Genomic DNA, 6,098 nt, shown 5'->3' with positions numbered 1-6,098 from the left:
TATATATATATATATATATATATATATATATATTTGAAACATCCCACAGCAAGAACCACAACTGGGGCATGTTTGGAAATGTATTTTTTGAAATTGGGACTGGGTCAGAAAATTCAAGATATGCAGTCAACAAACTAAGGATAATGGAGACACAAAAGTGAAACCAATATAAAGCAGAGATGCTCATAACACACGCACACAGTTTCTTGCATCCTTTTGTCTCAGTGCTATATCTTTCAACAGTTCTATTATAGTAATTTATTTCTTTTTTAATTTTTGAAATGTTTTTATTTATTTGTCAGACAGAGAGAGACAGAGCATGAGCAGGGGAGGGGCAGAGAGAGAGGGAGACACAGAATCCGAAGCAGGCTCCAGGCTCTGAGCTGTCAGCACAGAGCCTGCCACGGTGTTCGAACTCACGGACTGTGAAATCATGACCTGAGCCGAAGTCGGATGCCCAACCGACTGAGCCACCCAGGTGCCCCTGTAATAATGTGTTTCAGGAGTTGATTACTCTGGGAGCTTAGGTGGCTTAGTTCATCTTCCACTTTTGATTTCGGCTCAGGAAATGATCTCAAGGTCTCATGAGTTCGAGCCCTGCATCAGGCTCTGTGCTGACAGCATGGAGTCTGCTTGGGATTCTCTCTCTCTGACTCTCCCCGCTCATGAACTCTCTGTCTCTCTCTCTGTCAAAATAAATAAACTTAAAAAAGGAGTTTATTAATCAATATTCGTTTTCTGACTCAGATATTTATATGTCCTCTCAATTCAAACACCATGAGAAACACTTTTGTGAAATATACATTTAGAGTACATTTTATTTGGTCACCATTTCATTAAATATTCATGAAGTTCCAATACCTCTCTTTTGCCTTTCTTTAAGTATAAATAAACTCAATATTCACCATGGTTGACAAATATTAGAAGTAGCAAGATGATGATATGCATGTTTCTCAAAGTTCATGGGCACCTGGAAGTCCACAGAAGTCGCCCTGAGTCTAGGAATTTTTGAATATTTATTTTTAAGTTTCTAAAATTTTAATGATAAGCATATGTGCTTCTTACACATATCTATCTCTATCTCTAAGCTCTATCTCTATCTAGATATCTATATCTATGTCATCTATATCTATATCTGTATCTATATCTATATCTGTATCTGTATCTATATCTAAACTTATCTATATATATCTGAATATCTGGCTGACTACCATGAGTTTTTCCTTCCTTTGTGTGTCTCTGTGTGTATTCTTTTTGTTTTTAATAACCAAAGAGTAGCACTTAAATTATCATGAGATAATGTGAAAAAGTTATTAACTTTATACTGCACGAAGGGATTCCTGCTAGGTGAAGGCTGAATATTGTTTTGACACTTTGGAAACATTAAGGTTGTTTTTTTTTTTTTCATAGTATAAATACAGAAAACTGAGCAATAATTGACCCAGCCCCTAACACACAGAAATGTGAGCGTGACCAGGTTACATGAACCTGTGCTACAGAGGTCACTACCATCTCTGTATTTTTAGTAGTGGCCCATTTCAGCAAAACAGCACATCAATAAAAATAGTTTATAAATTTATTGGTTTTGCAGTATTTCTCCCTTTTAATTTGAAAATTGGTTTTGTTCGTGCATAAATGGTATAAGCATTAAAAGTCTATCTCTAAATATGTATACATATTTAAATAATATTACAATAAAGTCTTCCTATTTGATCATCCAGGAAATACATTTTGCTTTAAAAGTTAGCAAATAATAAGCAGATGTAGAAAAATATTTTGCATATCAAAAAAGCGATGAATTATAATATTTAATGTAATATCAACATTTGCTATGATATGTACTTATATACTTAATGATAGGTAATATATTAGGTTTACATAAAATATAGAAATGACAATGTTTAAAAACGTATTGTAGGCTTAATTTTCTACCTATTAAAATATAAACTATTCTGTAGCTACCTTTCTAAAAAAATGTCAGTTTAGCCACTTTGGTGTATCTGGCATTCCTCTAAAGTTCTTGGCAAGTTTACAGAATATGACATGTAAAATGTATGGCTTAATATAAAAAAATGGGAACATATTTGAAATAGTCACCTTTGATTTAACCGTATGTTAAATGCATCAAATATAGTGTTAAAATTGAAGTCCTTATAAATCCTGAATAACAGTGTTCATCTTGGAGTTTAATTTCTTTATATATTACATTTAATTTCAGTAGCCTATTAAAAACTCAGAGGTAGAAGAGATGAAAAAGTATTGAGATTCAACTAAAATTTTTCCTGACTTTAGGCAAGTAGAGTTTATTTTAATGAAATTAATTCAGTGAAAATAGAGTAGATATTACTGTTTTGCAGGAATAGTTACAGAATTAATATGGTTTCTCAAGCCTGCTAAATGACTTACGGATGGAATAGGCCACTAAAAAATCACACTGCTGCTCTGCTCAACATTACTGTAGAGTTAAAAGTGAAAGGAAGCCATACAGTTTAAATCAATGTATATATTCTTGTGCTTTTCTATATTTCAGAATAAGCGCTTTTATTTTTTATTTTTTTAATTTTTTTTTTCAACGTTTATTTTTGGGACAGAGAGAGACAGAGCATGAACGGGGGAGGGGCAGAGAGAGAGGGAGACACAGAATCGGAAACAGGCTCCAGGCTCTGAGCCATCAGCCCAGAGCCTGACGCGGGGCTCAAACTCACGGACCGCGAGATCGTGACCTGGCTGAAGTCGGACGCTTAACCGACTGCGCCACCCAGGCGCCCCCAGAATAAGCGCTTTTAACCAAGTATATGGGAGAATTAAGAGTACAGACAATTTAAAACAAATCTAAGGAATTATGGAAAGTAATGAGGAGGTTGAAAAAATATGTCCAATGTAAACAATTTTATTTATTTGTTTTTATATTTCAGATATTTTTTTTTATTTCTTCGTTACTTACTTACTAGGAGTTACTGAAATAAAAAAAAATATAATTGAGTCCCATCATCATGGAAATGGCTTTAAGAGAAAACTGGTCAGATGAATATTATTGCTTCCCATTTTCAACCAGTAAACAGTGGCCATTGATAAATGGACTGCCACCAGTATGTCAAGAATGCTCAAGAAATGTTAGATAATTCAACACGCATGTTCACGGGGAAAAAAAAAAAAAAAACTGGAAAATATCTTAGGTGAATGTCATGATTTCATCATACAGGACAAGTACGAAACCACCACCCATTCCTCTGAAATCACTGGACTGTGCACCCTTGGAAAAAGTTTTCACTCCTTCGTCATGAACAATCTTCCTCCAACAGTCAAGCATGCCTGTGTACATGATGCCAGTTCCTTTGTGCCCTGACTGCATCATCATGTGGCCGTGAACAGTGTCGAATGGATAGAAAGTCAACCCAGAAACCACTGTAACAGATTGTGCAATCATCCAGCTGATGAAGACATGAGTACTCTTGGGATCTGGAAGCAGTGTCATAGAAACCAAAGTAGGCAGCTGAGTAGATAATACCCCCACACAAGCACAATAAAGCCTTGGTACAGTCCCTCAATCTCATCAGATTTGTAGATCCTAACCAGGCAGTCATCAAGACCTCTGAATTCCCTTTCAGCTCCAAGTTTGCTCACATCGGGTATGGGCAAAATCAAGAGGATACACAAAACACCAGGAAGCGGTCCCAGGGGCGGCACCTGATGCCAGATTCCCTGCAAAGTAGCACCAAAACTGGGTTTTCTTGTCCACACCACCCAGGAAGATCTGCTTATGTTTACCTTTGGGGGCAAAATTGAGAGGCTGGGTGGAGAAGTAGCTGATGACATTGGCCAGGTTACCAGGCCAGAAGGACACCAGCTGCTCCCTGGGGATGTGAACCACACAGCCTACAATACACTTGTATTGCTTATCTGTGACGATTTGCTGGCTTGCATACTGCACCTGCAGCAGCAGCTTGACTCGCTTGGTGGGCTTTACTGCAGCCCCTCTACCCACCAAGAACTCCTTAGTGAAGGACAGAGTGCAGCGCCATCAGTCAGGTTGAAAGGAAAGAAGAGATGGGTGACAGTTGGGACTCCAGTAGCAACCTGCTGGGGCTCTGGGGCTCTGGGCTCCAATGTAAACAATTTTAACTGGTGTAAAGTTACATTGAGATTTTTTTCCTCAATATGTAAGAAAGCAAGAATAAGTTAAATCTTTCAATCTGAGGGAGAGCAAAGAACCTCAGATTTAGTTAACAATGGATATGTACCACCCATGGTCCATATATTAAAACAGTCAAATAAAGTCCTATTGGATTAAATGATCTCAAAAGCCCTGGAACACCCATGCACAGCACTTGGTTCTCAGTAAGTTTTAGTCCTGCTTCTTGCCATTTTCTCCTTTTCCAGCCTAATATTATGACCATTCGAGATAAGACAATTTTTTTTTCCCATTGCACATGACAAATGATTTTGTTTAGTGTCATCATAAAAAACAATATGGACACTTTATGCACAACTATATTTTCCACATGCATGGATTCTGAAACTTATGAACACTGGACTACCTGAAAGTCTGTCCAAAAATATTAGGTAAGATAGAGAGAAGAAAATAGTATGCAGTGGTTTATCCTAAGAGAGAGAATAAAGTCATCATCATGAAGCTATTATATGGCCACATCTCCCCTGATCATGATTTTCAAAGAACTGGGAGTGGTTTATCAGAATTGAGAATTCCTGTGTGAATGCAAAGTTATACAGATCTGATGGTACCCACGCAAATGGTGGAAAAGCAGTAAAAATATTAATGGCTGTGAAAAAATAGGGTTTCAATAAAATACATTTTAATATGAAAGTTTACAAACTTTAATATGAAAGTTTAGTAACAAAGAAGTTAGTAAACTAGGAGACACTGGGAGTCTATGAAAGAAGTCCCTGATTATATGTTAGTACTTTGTGGTGGACGATAAGGATGAAAATGTAAGTAATAGACTTTATATCAGAAATTGCGTCTTCATGATCTGACCTGGTTTCTTTACATTTTCTGACCTCCTTTCCTTACTCCAAAAGCATTCTCTGTCCTAACCTATTTAACTCATAAACCACCTATTATGTAAGTTTCAGATTTCATGGGAAGGACACTATATTTCAGAGTAGGACACATTTTACAGAGTAAACACATAGCAATGAAGACATATGATATTTAGATGTGAGAACAGAATGTCACCAGTGCTCAGGTTATGGAACTGGCTGGTTTGGAAGAAAAAACATTGTAACTAATGCTAAGAAACATTTAAACAATGAAAGTAGCACAAGAAGGTCAGAGCTACTTACAGGTAGCCACTTGTTACTTGTTACTAGTTATATATATGTGTGTGTATATGTATATATATATATATATATATATTTTTTTTTAAGGTGTTCTGGGGGCACCTAGGTGGCTCAGTCACTTGGGCATCCTACTTCCGCTCGGGTTATGATCTTGTGGTTCGTGAGTTCAAGCCCCACCTCAGGTTGTATGCTGACAGCTCAGAGTCTGGAGCCTGCTTCGGATTTTGTGTCTCCCTCTCTCTCTGCCCCTCCCCAGCTCATGCTCTGCCTTTCTCTCTCTCTCAAAAATAAATAAACATTTAAACAAAATTAATAAGAAAAGGTGTTCCGGTTTTGTTAGATCTATTTTATAATTAGCCCCAAGTCCTTTCTTTCATGTGGAATATCTTAAATGTGTATGTGTGTGTGTGTGTGTGTGTGTGTGCATGTGTGTGTGTGTAAAGACAACATAGGCAATAGCATATGAATGTGCACATGGATATGCACGTATGATAGAACATGGACACAAGGTAGCTGTTTGCAATGCTTTGTCTGCCATTGGGTCAGTGTTCAATGCGATGTGCTGCTTGTATGGGCACTGTTAATAAAAATATGATTTGCCTTCACATATTCCAAATTACATAATAAGGTCAAATGCCAATTTGGAAATAGGTCATCAATCCAGCCATTCCTTGAATCCAATAGTTTTAGAATGCTGTATATCCTTTGTTCTAAATTGAAATTAGAAAGAAATATAATGAAATGGACATAAAAGACAAAAGGTCACGTAGCACCCTCTGAGATGCGTACTGGGCTTT

At 37.0% G+C, this 6,098-nt stretch overlaps 1 pseudogene; it reads right to left on the bottom strand.

Annotated features, from left to right (window-relative positions):
* Nucleotides 1-3,172: 3,172 nt before the first annotated feature.
* On the bottom strand, nucleotides 3,173-5,839 carry LOC123583562 (annotated as a pseudogene).
* Nucleotides 5,840-6,098: the final 259 nt, after the last annotated feature.

The sequence above is a fragment of the Leopardus geoffroyi genome, chromosome B1, assembly GCF_018350155.1.
Source record: "Leopardus geoffroyi isolate Oge1 chromosome B1, O.geoffroyi_Oge1_pat1.0, whole genome shotgun sequence".
In the NCBI taxonomy this organism is placed as follows: domain Eukaryota; kingdom Metazoa; phylum Chordata; class Mammalia; order Carnivora; family Felidae; genus Leopardus; species Leopardus geoffroyi.
This window is presented reverse-complemented; position numbering and strand designations above follow the sequence as displayed.